General features: G+C 43.9%; 1 protein-coding gene across 1 annotated transcript in view; it reads right to left on the bottom strand.

The window, feature by feature from the left end:
- Positions 1-1,087, bottom strand: part of ZBTB40 (zinc finger and BTB domain containing 40) — a gene marked incomplete at its 3' end in the record, with an annotated part of 62,572 nt that extends 61,485 nt beyond the window's left edge. Inside the window, exon 1 of the mRNA XM_084243715.1 lies at positions 963-1,087. The remainder of the gene's footprint in view (positions 1-962) is intronic.
- Between the last annotated feature and the right edge of the window lie 19,386 nt (positions 1,088-20,473).

The following is a 20,473-nucleotide window of genomic DNA, read 5'->3' as shown; positions in this document are numbered from 1 at the left end:
AATAAATATATGGCCAACTTATAAAGCATCATTGGCACAAAGTGTACATGAACATGAATAAGGCGCCTAGCTTTTTATAGGGGCTGGGTGAATGATACAGCTTTTCAAAGGAGGAGAACTAATTCCCACTATGAATAATAAGTCCGTAAGACCAGAAGAGGTAATGAAAGCCAGAATGTTTTGACAACTGAAAGAACTCGAGGGGCTCGGGGCAATTTTAACTTGAGTGTCCCACTTTGAGAAGGAAGGAATCTTTGAAGGAAGACAGTGATCAGTCTATTTGGATCTAGAGCAGGGACCTGCATTTTTTCTGTGAAGGGCCAGACAAAATGTTTCAGCTTTGTGGGTCAAGCAAGCAAAGTTGCGGCATCCGTCGCAACTATTTCAACTCTGGCCTGCAGCAGAGAGTAGTCATAGCCCACACGTAAACAATGAACATGGCTGTGTTGCAATAAAACTTCAATCGTGGACACAGAAATTTGATTTTTGATAACTTTCACAAGTGACAAGAAATATTCCCCTCCCCCTACCACTAAAAAAATGTAAAAACCACTGTTTTAGCTCCGTGCAGACAAAATCGAGAGGGTGGGAGGCACTATTTGGCCCACGGCCAGCTGTAGCCAACGCCGGATGTAGGGATTTGGGGAGAGAGGGGGTGCGAGGGCCAGAAGCGGCCTCCGGGAGAGGCCTCCGATCGCGCCGAGCAGCAGGCCCCGAGCAAGCAGCGGGCCCCGGGGGTGGTGGGGCGCGGGCCGGCGAGTGCCCCAGCGGGACCCGCAGCCTCTGCCCGCCGATTACCGGGAAGCCTGCGCTCGAGGTGCGGGCCTACCCTGGGGTCCACGTCCCGGAGCGGGGGAGACGGCTAGATCTGCTAGAGCCCCGCGGCGCTGACCACGCGAAGGGTCTCTGCGCGCCCCTCGTTTGGGAGCCTCTCGGGGCTCAGCTGCAAAAGGGGTCTTCACGCTGAGTCCCAGCCCCGTTTCTATGGTTACCTGTTCAGCACCGATTCAAACTGCCGTTCTTTATTGACAGCGCCATAGAGGACACGAACACTCCTGCCCGAAGGGAACAATAAAGCTTTCTCCATTCAACAGCGCCAGAGACGCCAGGAGTCGGCCATTTTGAGGCCGGCGCGGAAGGGGTCCAAGGGGAAGGGGCGGCGCGACCTCCCTGCGCGCCACGGTCACGTGAGGGGCGGGGCCTGCGTCACGCGCGCGCCCACCAATGCGGGCCTGTCGGGGCTCGCCGGTGGCGTCCGTCTTGTCTGACCTCTGACCCTCCGACAGCGCCTCCCCTCCCCACGCGCCTGCGGGAAAGTCTAGTAAAGTGGCACCGCCCCTCGCTGGGGCCGACCTCGATTAGGGCTTTCTGTCAAGGAATGGCAGGGAAGCCGACAAGAGGTTTCTCTCCATTTTCCCGAAACGACGCGTTCTGGTGCGAGGCGGAGACGTGACCCGAGCCGCGTCCGCAGCCTCATTGGTGGAGAGGCGACGCGCCGCTCGGACGTGACAGGCCGGCCGACCCGGGCCGACCAATCATTGCGCTCTGAGGGCATTTTGGTCCCGCCTCCCCTCCCAATTTTAGGAATTAGGGATGCGCAGGGAACCGTGTAGCTCCCCTTCTGCTTAGTTTCCCTCGCACGCGCAGGGTCAGGCTCTGCGCCGCGTTGGGGCTCGGGCCGCCCCCACACAGCCAAACACATCAAGCCCGATCCAGACAGTATCAGACAAATTAAGTCACAGGGGCGCGGGGTCCCTGAGCCTCGCACTCTGTGTCACTGACGTGCAGCCAATTTTGCTGTCACTGCCGGTTGCCTCAGCGCAGAGCCTAGATCGCTCTGTGGTTACGGCTGCTACGTCCAGGTGTCAATATTCAGTCGTTCTGGGCACTGTCATTGTCAGACCGACTGTACTCCGTCGCCGTTTATAATCACAAATTCATTCCATGGGCACTCGCATTGTTGCTATCTATCATCCGTCTGTCATTTATTTACTGTCAGTCCGGTGCGTGACCGCTGTCAGTGACCACAATCACCAGACAATTCTGTACATTACGGTGCTTGCGCTGTGTATCTGTCACCCTTTTAGTTGTTTTCGCTGTCATTGTCAGTATTTTAGCAGACCACCGCAGCGTACACGGCTGTCTTTGTTACTGCCCAATTAGTCATTGTAGTTATTATACACACATGTCACGGTCACATTCAGGGTCAGATTTACTATAACTGATAGACATTTTTCTAGTCACTAGAGCCACATCTACACTATTATGTCCCATAGTCACTCATTTCCACCATCTCCGAATTCCCATTTACTGACAGACCCCAAACAGGGTAACTAAACTTGGCAAACAATCAAATATCTAGAATGATGCTTGGTATATAGTTGGTGCTCAGTAAATATTGAATTAATTTTTTAAAGCATTATTGCTAAAATGCTGTAGGTGAATGTGGATAACTGGAGGTTTATCAGTCTCAAACAACAGGAATAAATTTATAGGTTCAGTCTGTCCTGTTCCACTTAAGAAGACTCTGCATCCTATAGACACCGGAAATGTGGCTATCATGTAGATTGAATTCCTGGGACCATGGTTATAAAGAATAGGGTGGTTTGCATGAGTTCAATCCCTGGTCAGGGGGGACAGCAGATCTCTCCAGTCTTGCCTGCTGCTCCCTTTAGCAGTTTATTTCAGTAGATCCACCTGTTCTGCTCCCCAATCTGTCTCTGATGAATTGTCTTAACCCCCCAAAAAAATTAAAAATAAAACTATAGGATGGATTCTTTCCTTCTGAAGGATTGTTTTGGAGTAACAAAGAATGTCATGCCCCAATATATCCCCACACACTCACAGAATCAGTGGGTCAGTGGCTAGTTTCCTCATAATTGCTTGAGGTTTTGCATTCTTATAAATTCCTATGGGCTGACTTGCCTTAGAGTTCATGAAGAGCAACACAGAGACAAGAGAACAGTGACTGGCTGGCCATCATATGGAAGAATAAGAAGACAATGGCTAAACCCTCTAAGGACCTCAAGCCCCAGAGAAGTTCAAGGGTTTTGGAGAAATAACTTGTGCTTCCCAGTCAACAGAAGTACCCAATCCTTGACCTTGAAGGGAAATGACCCTGAGGACTTTCCAAACTTTTTTCCACCTTAACAGAGAATGCTTCCAGATGGATGACTGTGGTGACTCCAGCTGTTTCTGGAGTGACTACCATATGCCAAGAACACTGAGCTGAATAAAACAAGCCCTCCCCCTTTCTGCTATAACTGCAACCATCTTGTCCTTAGTCTCGTCCAGGTCCCATGTGAGCCCCTAAATTATCTCATTTAATTCTCAAAACTACCCGGTATAGTAGGTAACTTTCCCTCTTTTATACAGGAAAAAAAAAAAACAGACCCAAAGGAGGTAAATATTAGGCTCAGGTTCACACTGCTAGTAAGCAGAGGAGTTGAGCGTTCAACTTGGGAAGCCTCCCTCCAGACCTTTTACACTTTCTCCCTAGAATACAACATGTAGTTTTTACAAAATATGTATGTCCAAGGATTACAGAAAAATACCAAGAAGAGAGTTAATAACAGAATCACCATAAATCCCACCACTTAGCAGTAATATATTATTATAGATGAGCATTTCTCTGTCTCTGGGCATATATATATGTAGGTAAGTAAATGGAGGAATAATAATAATCACAGTTTTCCTCCAGAAGGCACTATATGCTGGACCCTGTTCCAAGTGCTTTCTATGAATTAACATATTTAATTTACTTAGAAAGAGCTAGAGACATAATTTTATTAAAATGAGCTCATTTAACATATTCAGGGTTCCTATCAGCAGCTAACCACCTGGTGATGTTTTTCCCAAAGTCTGGTTCTTTCCTCATTCTTTGCTGTCTTCTCTCCGCCTTCCAATCAAATCCTAAGCCCAGATTTGTTGGGTTGCAAAAGCTGAGTCTTTAAATAGCAAACTCTGTGCAGCTGCTGGCCGGTCAAATGTCTGCGCTGTTCCCCCAGGCAGTGGTGTTATTTGTAGAAGTGAAATTGCTAGGAGCTCGACATATGCCTTTTATTTGTTAGTGTAGGTATCCGGGCCTTGGTGTTCTTTGTCCTGGCTTTCTAAGTGTTAGAATTTCACTAGCCTTTTCTCCAGTCCAAATGAAGCTGGTCTTCAGATCTTGCCCAGTGGAGACCAGAAAGTCTCAGATGAGGAAACTGTTGGAATTTGCCTAGTGACTCAGAAAGGTCAGCTGCCTGCTCATCCATCTGGGGTGACAAAGGATAGGGAGGAGGGAGCTGGCCCTGCTCCAAGAGGGCTGCCCAGCTAATGGGCATCTGGAGCACTTCTGTGGGCCTGGGCCTTCCCATATCCTCTGCAGTGAATGAATCCTTTGTCTCTGTTTCCCCCGAGACAAAAAGCATGCTCACACCTAGGATGGAATAAACTTCTCCACAGAGATGGAGAATCCATAGAAGCTATGATTTGCCAGCCAAGCCTACTTCTCTCCCCCACTCTCTGGCTCAGAGAAGACAGCCCACCCACCCTTCCCTGTCTGGTTGCTCAGGCCAGACACCTGGGAATTGTCCTTGACACCCTGGCTTCCCTCAACCTGTCACCACATCTTGCTGATTTTACCTCTCCATGCCTGAGATCCAAGTCCAAATGACCTTTCCCCGTCACCTAATATCCTCTTTGGATATCACTTACTTTTTTCTGGTAGTGTAGTATTTCATTTCTTTCAGAGTCAATTTGATAGGAGAATGTACTCATTTAAAGTGTTCTGAGAAATACAGACACCTATCACCATATCAAGATATAAAACTTCATATTTAGGGCAGTTTTAGGTTCCCAGAAAACTAAGAAGACGATCCATGGATTCCTCCTGCCTGTACTTTGGCTCAACACCCCCTGCCATCATCATCCCCAGCCAGAATGGTACATGTGTTACAAGGATGTATACACAGATCATTGTCGCTAGAAGTCCATAGCTTACATTAAGGTTCTCTCTGATTTGTGCATTCTGTGGGGTTCAGTCAAATGTATAGCATTAACCATTTAGTGTCATGGAGAGCAGTTTCACTGCCCCCAAAATCCTCTGTGCTCTGTCTGTTCAAGCCTCCCCTTTCCCCAATCCCTGATAACCACTGACCTTTGACTGTCTCCACAGTTTTACCTTTTTCAGAAGGTCATATTGTTAGGAGGAAAGGATGTCCTGAGCAAACTCCATACAGGTTTTGTGGACTCCACCCCCACTCCATCAAGACACGGGGAACTACAAATCCCATGGCCACCGAAGGGAAGGTTGGGAGGAACTGAGGGCGGAGTTAAGCAACTAGGTTCTCGGTTTGAGTATTTAATCGGCCATGTGGACGTGGGTGGCCCTCTTGGCCACATGGCATGCTCCGTTTTTCGCCAGCTCTGTGGATCACTGGGATTCCACGTCAGCAGAGCGGGTAGGATGCATTTACAAACGTATTCCCTCTTTTTCTCCCTGAGTTATTCATTTCCCTATTTCCCCTTCCCTGTAAATAAACTTTTATCAACATTTTGTGTGTGTCTGCAGTTTAGCATTAATAAGGCCCCTTTAAACATGTGGGTGAGGACCCACAGTCAGGCAACCTGTTTTATATCGGGGTTGCTCTGTAACAATATAGTTGGAGAAATACAGTACGTAGGAAAATGTATTTGCCATGATTAATTTCCCTAATACCTGAAGAACTGCTAGAAATTCATAAGCAAATACCAAATGTCTTCTAAAATCACAGAAAAATGGGCAAAGACACAGAGTAAATCACACATATAACCTCACACACACACACACATGCAAAGACATAAAGATGGCCTATAAATATGGGGAAAATTCTGGAAGTTTGACAATGTGCTGGCAAACAGGCACTCTCAAACTCTGCTGGTTGGAATATAAACTGGTATAATCCCTATGTAGATTAACAATATTATCCCTTTGACCCAACAATTCTTTTCGGTTTTTTTTTTTTTTTTTTTTTTTTGTGGGACCCTCGCCAGCGGAACGAACTGGTGCTGCAGAGGCTGGGGGCAGCCTTGCAGCCCAGCACTCAACCACTGCGCCATCAGCGGAGGCCCTCTCTTCCGGGTATTTTATTTTATTTATTTATTTATTTGTTTGTTTGTTTTGTTTGTTTGTTTATACAAGCACTGGGTACAGTCAGAAGCGCGGGAGGGTGAGAGAATTCACCAGAGCCAGAGCGGGGAGCAGAGCAGGCAGAAGGACCAAAGTACACTGCTGAGGGGAGCAGCGGGCGGCAGGAGAGGTCTGCGTGCCATGTGGGACCCTCCTCTGGTGGCCGAGGAGCAGCCGGGGATCGAACCGGTGCTGCAGAGGCTGTGGGCAGCTTCGCAACCCAGCGCTCAACCCCTGCGCCACCGGGGAGGCCCTTTATTTATTTTTTTTAAAGATTTATTTATTTATTTATACAAGCACTGGGTCCAGCAGAAGCGCGGGAGAGTGAGAGAATTCACCAGAGGCAGAGAGGGGAGCAGAGCAGGCAGAAGGACCAAAGTACACTGCTGAGGGGAGCAGCGGGCGGCAGGAGAGGTCTGCATGCCATGTGGGACCCTCCTCCGGTGGCCAAGGAGCAGCTGGGGATGGAACCGGCGCTGCAGAGGCTGTGGGCAGCTTCGCAACCCAGTGCTCAACCGCTGCACCACCAGGGAGGCCCTCTTCTGGGCATTTTAAATATATACTTGCATGTGTACAAAGTGACCCATGTACAGAGTTAATTACCTGAATAATTCTTAAAAGCAATAGAATTTAAACCCTATGACATGTTTAAGTACAATCACACATTGCCTAACAATGGGGACAGGAACATGCACAGAAGTGCCATCAGACAATTTCACCAGTTGTGCGAACCCTAAAAGGCATAACCTTCTGCATACCTATTCCACACCTAGGCTACCTAGTATTGCCTGCTAGGACCACCTGCATACATACAGTCCATAGTTGATTGAGACATTAAGTGACCATATACTGTAACGCGTCCATTCAGTGGGATATTATGCAGCTTAAAAAAAGAATGGGGGTGTACGAACACCCTTACAGGGAGAGAACTCCAATATATATTGCTAAATTAAAAAAAAAATAGAACAGGGATCAACATACCTTTTTTGATAAAGGGCCAGGCAGTCAGTACTTTCATCTTTGCAGGACATCCACCCATGCATCACAGCGACTGACTGTGAACTTGCCTTGCAGCATGAAACCATTGCAGACAGCAAGTGGGTATGGTCAGAACTGGCTGGGTTTGGCCTGCTGGCAGGCAGTCCTCTCTCAGATCTCTGTACTGTATACATATTTTTCCATTTTGTGTGAATAATGTGTGTGGGAAGGAGAGAGCAGAGATAAAAATATATGTTCTATTTGCTTATGTGTGCATAACACGTGGACAGATACATATTAAGTGAGGGGGTGTATCGGATCAATCAGGAGGCAGAAAAACAGGGAAATATGAACAGAGAAACTTTAATATGAAGAATTGTTAATTAATAATATGACTAACATACTGTTAACATGTTTAACATAAAGAATTAATAATTAGTGAAGGAGATGAGCTCCTAAAAGGAATAGAGACCATGAAGCAGTGATATCCAGTAGAGGCTGCCACAGTGATGGACACATGCTGTATCTGCAGGTCCAGCACTGTAGTTGTTAGTCACGTGTGGTTATTAAACACTTGAAATGTAGCTAGTGTGACAGAGCAACTGCATTTTTAATTTAATTTGATTTAATTAATGTTTGTAGTATAAGTGCCTGACATTAAGCTTTGATTGCCAAGGCATCCACTTCAAAGACATTCATGGGAAATGAATGCATTGCCAGCTACACAACCAGCTGAAGAGCCAGGTCTCCCCATCCCTGAAATTTCCCTTTAGAAAGCCCTGATTGACCTGGGTAACTGACCTATGGGGTGACCCTGCTTTTCCTTTCCAGAGCTTTAATTTCCACTCATGTTTTCAATTCACCATAATGAATGAACCCAGAAACCTTAGGCACCCCATGTTAGGCCCCAGGAAAGGCAGAAGTCCATGTCCGTGTCTTGCTTCCTCACCCCAATGTTTTTGTGTGACCCCAAGCATGCTGTGTCCCTCCGGTACTTATGAGTACAAAAGCTTGTTTTTCAAGGTTCCTTGCTGGTTGTTGCTAAGATGCATCTTACAATTATAATAAGACCCACAAAGGGGGGTCCAACCACAACACTGGCTGGGTGGGGGGGAAATGTCTGTGCAGGTTGCCCCACCAGTAGTATGGGCCCAGGTGAACCACCCCCCACCCTCATCGCCACATTCCTAACCAACAGCATCACTATTATTGGGCTAAAACCAACACAAAACAATGGCTAGTGGCCATTGGCTAGTGGCCTATGGCTAGTGGCTACCATAGCAGGTGTTGGGATAGTCGCTACCTGTAAGGCAAGGAAGGGACAAACTTGGCAGAGTCTCTTGCCCCCCTCAAAGCTTAAATTCACCTTATTGGAGAAGATGTGGCTGTAGCTCAGGGACACATGCACTACTGGAATCCTGCAAACTGCTGGCAAGGAAGTCATCCACTAGCAGCCATCCTGCAGAGTAGAAGCCAAAAAGAAAAGCACCAGAACTAGGGAGATAACCCCTTCCTCCTGCAGTTTCCCTCAGTGTCCCTACTAACAAGGTCTAGCACCAGGGCCTGTCCTGAAGGAGAAATGTTGACAGAGTTGGAGACTCCAGTATCACATAGAAACATAAAGAAGGTGATAAATTGATAATTGATACAGGATGTATGGATGGAAACTGGATGAGAACAAAACCTTTCACTATATCTCTTGAATTTTTTTCTTTTGAGTTTGAGTCATATAAACTTATTACTCACTATATTAAAAATAAGATGCAAAACACGCCAATTGCATATCAGTCCAGACAAATCGGGGACAACAAAGCATCTATAGAAACAAAAAGGGCCACATAGATCAGTAAAAATAACTTTATACTGAGGAGATTAACAATCATAAACATATTTGCACTACTAATACCACTGAAAAATATATTAAAAAGCTGATAGACTTACAAGGCAAAGTAATAGGTGAATTTAGGACAAAAGCAAGGATTTAACTTGAACAATTAGTGAGTGTAAGCTAATATATAGATAAATGTAGCCACACCCACAATACAAATCATTCTCAAAATCAGGCAAAACTTGCAAAATTGGATCATGTACTAAACTAAAAAGGAATTACTCATAAATTCCTAGGAATTGGCATCTTACTGACCAGTTAGTACATCAAATGCACTAGAAGTAGAAATCAATACCAAAAAGGAGTGGAAGCTGAAAGAAATTCCTATGTCTGAAAATTTTAAATCACACTTCTAAATTGTCCATGGGTAAAGATGATATAATAATAGAAATGAAGAAAGACCTGACATTAAACAAAGATATATACAAATCAGCAAAATTTTTTCTAAGTATTTCTTATAGGAAAAATTATACTTTGAATGCATCTTTTTGAAAACAAGGAAGTAAATTAAAATAAGGCCAATATTAAAGCAGCTAAATATAATAATAAATTTCCCTGAAGAAAAAAAAAATAGTACATATAAGGGTACCTATTAGTTAAAGGAGGGAGGGGGAGAAGTAATTGACAAAAACAAAAGTAGATTTGTCTTTGAAGGAAAAAAAAAAACACTAAAACTAAGACACACTCTTGGCAAAGACAGAATGGTGATGTATATAATGACAACAATAAGTGTAGTTACTGCAGAAATATAAATTTAATTAAAATTAAATATACACTTAAATTAATTAAAATTAAAATAATTTTAAAGCTACTAATAATAAAACTTAAAAACAACAAAAATTATGAAAGAGTTTTGCAATATCAGGATGCTTTGGATTGCAAATAATAAAATTTATTTAGACTGATTTTCAGAATAGAAATTTATTATCTAACAAGAAGACAAAAAAGTAGATCACTCAGAGACTGGTTAACTGTACCTTTGTGAAGTTATCAAAGTCAAAGTTCTTTTCACCATTCCATGTTTCTACCTTCAGTACATCTGACTTGTCCACAGACTAGCTTGTCTCCTGGACATAAGATCTTTACAGCAGCTTTAGGCTCCACATTGTTGCCATTACATTCACAATCAAAATGCTTCTTTCTGTGTTTCTCATTTTATCAGAGGAAAAAAATCTTTCCCCAAAGTCCCTCACAGAGAGCCCCTAAAGACCCCCTAGACTCTTCTATCTCACTGCGTCACAGACCACATCGAAGCTCATCACTTACAAGGAAAAGAGGACCATTGTGGGGGCATAGGCCAAACCTTGGTCACTCTCCAAGTCCCTCTCCAAGGCTGGGATGCGCTGGGAAACTGAAGTATACAACTGAGTGGAGAAAAATGGCAGAAGAGAGAAATAACTGCCTGGGAGGAGTGGACACTGTCTGCTGTTGATAGAAGCAAATTTATTTTTTTTTAATAAATTTTATTGTTATATTCCCCATACAATTGCAGCCCCCCCCATTCTGACCCCAATCCCTCCCCTCCCACCTCCGCCCCCCTAAAAGTGTCTCTGGTTCATAGTTTTTTGTTGATTTTGATTTTCACTTTCTTATAGTTATTCATTTTCCTGGTCCCTTATTTAAGTTTTCTAGATTCCTGCTATGAGTGAGACCATCCGATATTTTTCTTTTTCTTTTTGGCTTATTTCGCTGAGCATGATCCCTTCCAGCGCCATCCATGTTGCTGCAAATTGCATGTGTTTATCTTTTTTGAATGCTGAGTAATATTCCATGGTATATATGGACCACATCTTCTTGATCCAGTCATCTATTTTTGGGCATTTGGGTTGTTTCCAAAGCTTAGCTATTGTAAACAGTGCTGCTATAAACATAGGGGTGCAGGTGTTCTTTGGAATTGATGTTTCTGTGTCCTTTGGGTAAATACCTAGGAGTGGAATTGCTGGATCATATGGAAGCTCTATGTTTAGTAGGTCCAGAAATCTCCACACAGCTCTCCACAGTGGTTGGACCAGTTTGCACTCCCACCAACAGTGCAGAAGAGTTCCTTTTTCTCCACACCCTCACCAACATTTGTTGTTGCTAGTTTTTTTAATATGTGCCATTCTCACTGGTGTAAGATGGTATCTCATGGTAGTTTTGATTTGCATTTCCCTGATGGCAAGTGATGTTGAACATTTTTTCATATGCCTGTTGGCCATTTGCATTTCCTCTTCAGAGAAGTTTCTTTTAAGCTCTTCTGCCCATTTTTTGACTGGATTATTTTCTTTGTTGTTGTTGAGTCTCATCAGCTCTTTGCAGATTTTTGTGATCAGTCCTTTATCATTAGTGTTGGGTGCAAAAATGTTCTCCCAGTTGGTGGGGTTTCTCTTTGTTTTTGTTATTGTCTCTTTTGCTGTGCAAAAGCTCTTTAATTTGATGTAGTCCCAGCTGTTTATCTTTGCCTTCACTATCACTGCTTTGGGTGATGTGTCTGTAAAGATGTCTTTGATGTGCAAATCACGTAGTGTTTCGCCTATATTTCCTTCTATATATTTTATGGTTTCAGGTCTTATGTCTAGTTCTTTAATCCATTTTGAGTTGATTTTTGTGTATGGTGTGAGGTAGTGGTCAAGCTTCATTCTTTTGCATGTAGCGACCCAGTTTTCCCAGCACCATTTATTGAACAAACTTTCTTTGCTCCAATGCATATTCTTTGCTCCTTTGTCAAAGATTAGTTGACCATAAATCTGTGGGTTTATTTCTGGATTTTCTATTCGATTCCATTGGTCTGTATGTCTGTTCTTGTTCCAATACCATGCAGTTTTGATGATTATGGCTTTGTAGTATAGTTTGAAGTCTGGGAGTCTGATGCCTCCATTCCCTTCTTTTTTTTTCAGGAGAGCTTTGGCTATTCGGGGTTTTTGGTGATTCCATATGAATTTCATCAATAATTGTTCTATTTCTTTGAAGAATGACATTGAAATTTTGATTGGAATAGCATTGAATCTGTATATTGCTTTTGGTAGGATGGCCATTTTAATAATGTTTATTCTTCCAATCCATGAGCAGGGGATGTCTCTCCATTTCTTTGTGTCTTCTGATAGAAGCAAATTTATGCTGCAGCCATTTGAAAACCTCAGCAATTGCAAAAGTTCTTGGGAACATATGAAATGCTCAAATTGATAAAAGAGAGAAGTACTTGAATCAAATGTTCATTTATCTGAGAAATAATTATTGGGTAACTGTTAAGTTCTAGGTCACTGAAAAATGTGATCAATAAGCCTTCCCACTCCCCCCAATCCACCCCAACTCACCTTGCACTGGGGGAAAAAAAAAAATCACTGGCTCAGGGTGATTTTACAGGTAAATTCTAGTGAACTTTTACGGAGCACCTAGTTCTTCTATTATTCAAGTTTTCCTAGAGAAGAGTGGAAGGAAATTTTGCCAATCAATTTGGTGAATCTAGTTAAACCTTGATTTATAACCAGATATGACCAATATGAGAAAAGGTAAAATTTATAGGCCAGTTTTACTTATAAATACATATGCAAAAATTCTAATTCAAAAATCCTAAATAGGATTTAGTTTAAGAATGAACAGATAATTCAGCATTAGATAAATCTACAGAGATATTTCAGAGGAAAAATTTTTTTTCAATTAATACAGGAAAAAACATGTTTGTAACTAAAGTAGCTTTTTTTTTTTTAAAGATTTATTTATTTATTTATACAGCACTGGGAACAGTCAGAAGCGCGGGAGGGTGAGAGAATTCACCAGAGCCAGAGCGGGGAGCGGAGCAGGCAGAAGGACCGAAGTACACTGCTGAGGGGAGCAGCAGGTGGCAGGAGAGGTCTGCGCGCCATGTGGGACCCTCACTGGCTGCCAGGGATCGAACCAGCGCTGCAGAGGCTGCGGGCAGCTTCGCAGCCCAGCGCTCAACCGCTGCGCCACCAGGGGAGACCCTAAAGTAGCTTTCTTATCCTGCTAAAATTTTTCTGTCAAAAACCTACAACTGTTATCATAGTTATTGGACAAAACATAGGTTTCCCACTAATATGGAAACCAGACAGCATACTTCCCAATACTGCTACTGTCCAGTGTTGCTGGTAGCTTGGTGTACAATAGGGAGACCATCACAATTTAATGAGGAAAGAATGAATTATTAACAAATAGTGGCTTGTAATAAACATTGGCTTATAATGTGGAGAAAGTGAGAGCAGTCTCTTAGGCAAAGCAAACCTAAGCTACCTCCCGATGGTTTAAAGACACAAAGTGAAAAAGCAGTTATAAAGTTATTAGGGGCAAGTGTTGTGACTTTGGGATTGATAAGAATTTCTTAAAGAGGAAAACAGGTGGATTTGAATAATTCAGAACCAAAGACTTTTGCCTATATTAGTCAGACACACGTTTAGCTTGGAGAGAAGTAAGCAATTCAAGGCTGGCATCAGAGACCCAGTCCTTCCATCCTTAACACATGGCTCCTAACTCATGATCCAATACTCCAACCAATGAGATGGAGAAAAGAAGGATGAAGAGAATGCTTTCTTTTCAAGTATATGTCCTGCAAATTTTTATACTACTTACTTTTATGTCCTGCTGGGCATAACTTAGTGATATGGCCACACCTGCAAAGTGTTCTGGGAAATGTAGTCTTTACATCAGGAAATCTCGTGTCTAGTTTAAAAATCAGAGTTTGTTGTTTTAGTAAAGGAGAACAATTGTTGGAGATAGCTACACAACCACCCCCCAAAACAAAAACACAAAACCCACAATACCATAGAGAGAGTTAACCGACAACTAACAGACTGAGATATATATATATATTTAATACCTATAATTGATCTTAATATCTAAAATGTAGACATCAGAGAAAAGGAGAGAAAGAGAAGATTTCATATAAAACAGAGGAAAGGAAAGGACATGGGCAAGCAATTCACAGAAAAGGAAACCAGAATGGCTAACAGATATTAATCATGGGTTACTAAAGATTAATTAACAATCTCTGATTATTCATTATCAGAAAAATTAAAGATTAAGTTAGAAATGGATACTACTTTACATCCCAAGATAACATATGGGATAGTATCACACTGCCAAAGATGTGGGGGGAGGGCAGCAGTTCCTCTGCACTGCTGGGGGAGTAAAAATCGGGGTGGTCTTTGGACAGCAGTGCAAAGGTGTTTAGTGAGAGGAACAAAATGCATGTTCACTTTGCAATGCAAATTCTGTATTGTGAGTAAACCCCAGAAAAAACAATTGCTTAAGAACACAAGATATGTGTGGGTCTGCTACTCCTAAGTGGCTTGTTCGGCCACCATCTTGTTACCTACAGTTCTAAATCCTAAGCAAAGTCAAAATGACCTGTTTAGTTAGGTACAGGATCCCAACCCTGCAAGGTCCCTTTCAAATCAAACAAGAGCACAGAGCTGGATCATGGTGGGAATGCTATGTAATACGAGGTATGGGGAGGGGGGAATGCCTGAGGGGGGGCGGAGGACCGATGTATAACAAAGGACCCCAGAAGCTGATCAGTGGAATGCCTGTTGATAACATCAAAACCATGGCTGGGGAATCAGGGTGTGATCTCAATGGCAATACAGAGTCACTAAGCAGATGAGAAGTGCCTGGAGGGCAGACTCAGAATCCCTGATCTTCTACATTCTTCTCCTTTCTTTAATCTCCTTCCCCTTTCCTTTTGCTCTGCCCCCTTATGTTGTATATCAATAAAAAGGCCAGGATCTTGCTCTTCAGCAGCATCCTGCATTATGTAGCCTACTCCACAACTCCTGTTTCTTTATCAGTGTAGTGTTGCCCGACACAACAGATATGTTCAAGGCTGTTTATTGCATCATTGTTCATAATAACAGAGTCAGAAATAACTTAAATGCTCTTCCAGAAGGAATTAGTAAATAAAATATAAAATGTGCAATTGATAGAATATAATTTAACAGTAAAAATAAAAGTGTTAGAGCTATATTAATAAGATGAGCTGATCTCCAAGAAGCAGAATAAGCTAGAGAGCAACACATAGGTTACCTACACTAAATAACACACATAACAATACCGTGTGTCTGTGTGTTGCTTACAGAAATGCATATATAGCCATTTAAAATGTAAACGCATTTCTAAGTGTAAATCAAATGGGCAGAGAGGCTGAGAACAGTGCCTATGGGGGAAGGGGAATGGACTGGAAATGGAAGATGAACTGAAAAAATTAAATTAAATAATAAAATAAAGATGAATAATAAATACATGCCACATTGGGGCAAGATTGAAGCTCCTTAACCACAGATCTGGACTGGATTCAAGTTTCAAACCACAAAACACCCCATTTTACAAGTAAATGGGTGCTCCATAATGTCTCTTGAATGAATGGATGACTATTCCCCAAACAGAAAATCGCTGAGTCTGATGTGGTACAACTTGGGATTTGTGTAATGATTCATATGAATATTTGCCTCTTTGGGGCTTGCATCATTTGCCTCCAACTGTTTAATCTCATCAAGCAGTGCACTCACAATTTCAAGTTATTTCTTGCGAGGCCATTATCTTTGCTGGGGTTTTTTGTTTTTCATTTGGACTTGTGTTTCGAAAGCATCTCTTTCCCTGCAGGTTTTGAGCCATCTGTGATAAAAGAGGTACTTAAAATTTCAATAACAACAAAAACAGATTAACTAAAGGTTTGTCTTTCATGTAGAGTCTATTTCTGTTCAACTTGCAGGCACCGCACTACAAAGAGTCTTTATTTTGTTTCAGTCCCTTGAACGGGAGGCCCAGGTACTGGCTCAAGTGCATTTGTTCTCTTTTCAACTGTTTCCAAGTGTGGAAATCTCTTCCCTCAGATATCCATGTGGCTTCATTCACGTGTCTGCTCAAATGTCATTTTTTTGGAGCAGCTTTTGCTATTTGTAACAACATCCCCATCCCTCCTTAGTTCCTTGATTCAGCTTTTATTTTCTTTATGACACTTGGTATATCATATTCTATGTTTGTTTGCTTAGTACCTGTCTCTCTAGAATGTGAGCTCCATGAGAATGGAGACCTTGTCTCCCCTGTCCACTGCTCTGTCCCCACGTGGGGTGAGGGGTGAGTGCCTGGAGCAGAGAAAACACTCACTAAGTATGCACTGGCTACATGAATGAGGAATTTTCTGAAGAGTTTGGTAAAAACCTCTCTGTTACATTCTATTTAGTTCCCTACATTTCTCATAATGAACCCAATAATCATTTTCCCCCATTTGCTGTTCATCTTTCCACCCTGTCTATATAGTTCTTCACCCAGTATTAAATGAGCACCTACAATGTGCCAGACACAGTGCTGGAAGATCTTGTGGCAAATGTGATGGACCATGCCTCATAATTTTTGTATTTGCTATCAAAAGTGACAGGGACCTCACGTTTCTAAAATTGGGACACCCTTATAAAAGGTTGCTCCAGGCCAAGCTCTGAGTGATCTCATTATATCCCAACTTCACAACAATCCTATGAAGGTGATAGTATTAGAGTGTCTCAAATTCCTCTCCTGTAAGTGTGTGGTTGAAGGTCCATAAGTACAACAAGAGAATCATCTTGTCAAAGCCGGACAGAGGCTTCCAGAGAGAGGCACACAGGGTACAGTTACGTGCAACAGGCACAGAGCCCCTGCCAAGACACCCCTCTTCTCCCCTCTATTCCCTGTGGGCTCTAGATGCTCTTCTCACATCAAGCACACCTTTGCCTTCAGCTTCACAATTTGTCCCACCACTGTCTTATCACTCAAAATTTCCATCCAGAAGAAATGTAGACACACCTGGTCATGGGGGCTTTAAGACCTATTTGAAGGTGATGCCAAGCAGGTTCACACACAATCACCTTTTCCATTTCACACTCAGCACTGCCTCTTCCTTAGTATTTTTTACATTATTTTAGAGAAGAGGAAATTGGCAGTCAGAGAGGGTAAGAGACTTTCTCTACATTAGGGGCAGATTCAGGATTCACCCCCAGGCCTGCTCCTAGTCCCACTCAAATCCACTCTGCAATGGGACCATTTTGACCCACTGAGGCCTCCACCAGTTTCCCTTCATCTCTGCCTGAGGGCAGCATCACTCACCTGGAACACAGGAAATGTGGATTCTAGTCCTGACTTCGCCCCTAGTTTGCTGTGTGACCTTGGGCTGTGCATTTCCCCTTTCTGACCTTTACTTTCCTTATCTGCAAAACAAGAGGGGAAAGATCCACATGTGTATATATATACATGTAATGTGTGTATGTATAATACATATAACATTTTAAAAAATAGTCCCTTTCTTCAAATGAAATCACATATAGAAATACGATACACAAATATGTATAACAGGTTAACATGGAGCTTCCCTTGTTGAATCTGAAGTGGGGGGTGCTGAGCTCTACCCACATGACCCTCCCCCACCCCTGGGGAAGAGTCATGAATAGGTTTGAGGGGTGTGTGAATCTCCCAGAATGTGTGCTGAGTTGAGTGTGTGCATGTGTACATTTTTCATCAGTCTCAAAGAGGCTCACGATCCCCATTGTACATGGGGACGATGAACTATAGATCATGGCCGACATCCACCAGGAGACACGCTAAGCATCTCGTGTGCATTCATTCATTTCATCCTAACAGTCCAATGAGTAGGTCCTAGCGAGAGACTCTCCGTTTAATAGATGAGAAAATGGGAGAAGAGTGGGTAAGCCGGTTACTAGAGGTTGTACAGGCTTTTTGAAATATCTCCTAGTTTTGTTTTAGGTTTTTTTCCGTGTGTGTGTCCATCAGTGTCCTCTCCCTGATCAAGTTTTATATTCTTGGAAAATGTTATCGTGCCTGCTATGGGATATCACTTTTATTAACTCTTATGTTTGCATTCAAGTCGGTGATCGTTTGAACCAGGCGGTGCCCAGGACACACCTTGCATAGCTCCAGCTGCCCCATGCCATCCCACGTGCCATCAGCCTGAGTGTCCGCCTTCTCTGAGCCCTGGGATAGTGTTTGATCAAGAGTTACACTGGGAACCTCACCTGGGATCACCTGGAAAGTGACAGATCATCTCTGATCTGAGTCAGGGTCTCGCTATGTGTGTTTTTCAAAGAAGAGAAGTATGGCTTTCCAAGGCTCCAATGATGAGGTTCCACTGCCCGATTTCCTTGACTCAGGGGAGTCTTTGCAGAGAGGCTGTGGGTAGGGAGGGTGGAACCCATGTAATAGGCAGGTTCCCGCCTATGACAGGAAATACTGTTATCAAGCTTTGGGCTAAATACCATACCCGCTATTTTTTTAAACTTCACAGTAACCAGAGGTCGGTAATATTGCCCCTATTTTACAGAAAAGCAAACCAAGACTCAGGCAGGTTATGGAATGTCCTCGTGTTCCGTGGTAGGTGGTGGGGCTGGTATTTGAAATCTCTTCTTAGCAGTACGTCACGAGACTACAGTCCTGTACGTTGCCTATACACAGTATTCCTGTAACTTCCAGACATTTATTGTGGCCTGTCACATTAAGAGCTACAATCTGCTTGGATCTTGTGTGTATGTGGTGCAGCGAGGAAACAGTAGGAGGCACTTTTTTTTCCATATGAATATTCAGTTTTCCCAAAACCATTTAACAAAAGGACCATCGTCTGCCCCCTTGTTGTAAATCTAATCTCCACATAAGTGAGGCTCCGTTTCTGGGCTCTCCAGTCTAGTCTGTGTTTCTTTTTCTAGTCTCCTGTCCACACTTTGTTTTCTTAGTTTCTGGAGCTTTCTAACAATCTTTATGTACAAAAAAGTACTTGTTTCACTTGTTCTCTGAGACTTTGCTCCTATTCCATTCAGGGCTCTACTCAGCGTCCCTCAGAGAGGCCCCCTGAGCACCTGCAGGCAGTGGCCGTTCTGGCCATCACTCTGTATCTCCTCTGCATAATTTTCCTTCCTAGCACTCACCACCACCTGACACCTGTCGTGTGCTTATTTGTGTATTTCTTTTTTTTTTAAGGTTTATTTTTATTTTTATTTATTTATTTATTTACACAAGCACTGGGTACAGTCAGAAGCGCGGGAGGGTGAGAGAATTCACCAGAGCCAGAGCGGGGAGCAGAGCAGGCAGAAGGACCGAAGTACACTGCTGAGGGGAGCAGCGGGCGGCAGGAGAGGTCTGCGCGCCATGTGGGACCCTCCTCTGGTCGCCGGGGAGCAGCCGGGAATCGAACCGGCACTGCAGAGGCTGCAGAGGCTGCAGGCAGCCTCGCAACCCAGCGCTCAACCGCTGCGCCACCTAGGAGGCCCTAAGGGTGCATGAGGGCAGTTGTGGTGTATCCCTAATAATATAATAAGTCATGTTGGGGGCATAGTAGATCCAACATTCTACCATGAAGTGTTGAAGTAGTGGCTCACTGATCAAATGAGTGGATGGATGGGAGGGCTTTAAGTAGGGACATCGTAGTTTCAGAATGCTCACTCTGGTTGGAGGACAGTTAACAGATCGCAGTGGGATGAGACTGCAGGCTGCTGGGCAGGCTGCTAGGAAGGTGACATGGTGCTTAGACTTGAGATGATGGTGCCTTTCACTAGGGTAGGTAGTGAGGGGTGGTGGAGAAAGCAGACAGAGGGAGGTTTGTGGGGGCCATAACTCCAGGACTTGATGACCAGGGAACTGGCGCCGGTGGGGGTGCCATTTGCAGCTTGTGGCTGCAACCTGCATGCAGGCCGGGGTACAACCTCAAACCCATGAAAATGATGCTGGGATTGTCCAGAAGACTACAGAAGGCACTGACAAAAGACACACATCTTCTTCGAATCCAACTCCATCTGCTCCTAGGGAGAGTATGTGTGTGAGCGGGGTCGGGGGCAGCAGAACAGAGGGAGCACCTGCAGTGAAACGGGCTGCTGGGCATAGATTATGTCAACAATTTCAACAATGCAGGCATTTCAGACTTCCTGGCATTTGCACAACGGAGGCTCCCTTAGGACGCTGGGAGAAATACCATCCAATAACCAGCAAATACCCCTGGCCTCCTAGAGCCACAGCACTGCCAATGACCTTGGCAGTAATGACATTCAGAGGAAGATCCAAGTGAGCACAAGGGCAGGTGGAGGGAACCCCCCCACCAGGAGCTGTAGCTTCACTAACATCAAAGGGTATGACCGTCTGGCTCTCTGGCCTGGTAACAATAGAATTCTTCTTTTGCACTGAGTGCACAGGATGAAACAGATCTGCCTTCAGCAGGCACCCCACTTTTTATTCTGGAGACTCTCACGACACGGTATGACGCCTGACCTCCCTTCCAGGTTCAGTTGCCAATAGTGGATGAGTTGTACCCACAGCAGCACCAAGGCCGAACCCAAGCCAGCCTCCAAGACGGTCTCTCCTTAAGTGCCATCGATCTGGGTCCTGCTTGGCAGTTGTGTGAACAGGGGCTTCTAAATAACATGAGAACCTCTTTGGCTCGGCTGTTTCTTAAGCATGGGAGCAGCTACTCGCTGGAGGGGTCTTGCTACTTTGTACAA

This window comes from Talpa europaea, assembly GCF_964194135.1.
Source record: "Talpa europaea genome assembly, chromosome: 9".
Taxonomy (NCBI): domain Eukaryota; kingdom Metazoa; phylum Chordata; class Mammalia; order Eulipotyphla; family Talpidae; genus Talpa; species Talpa europaea.
The sequence above is the reverse complement of the archived record's forward strand: the minus strand, read 5'-3'. Positions and strand labels throughout refer to the sequence as shown.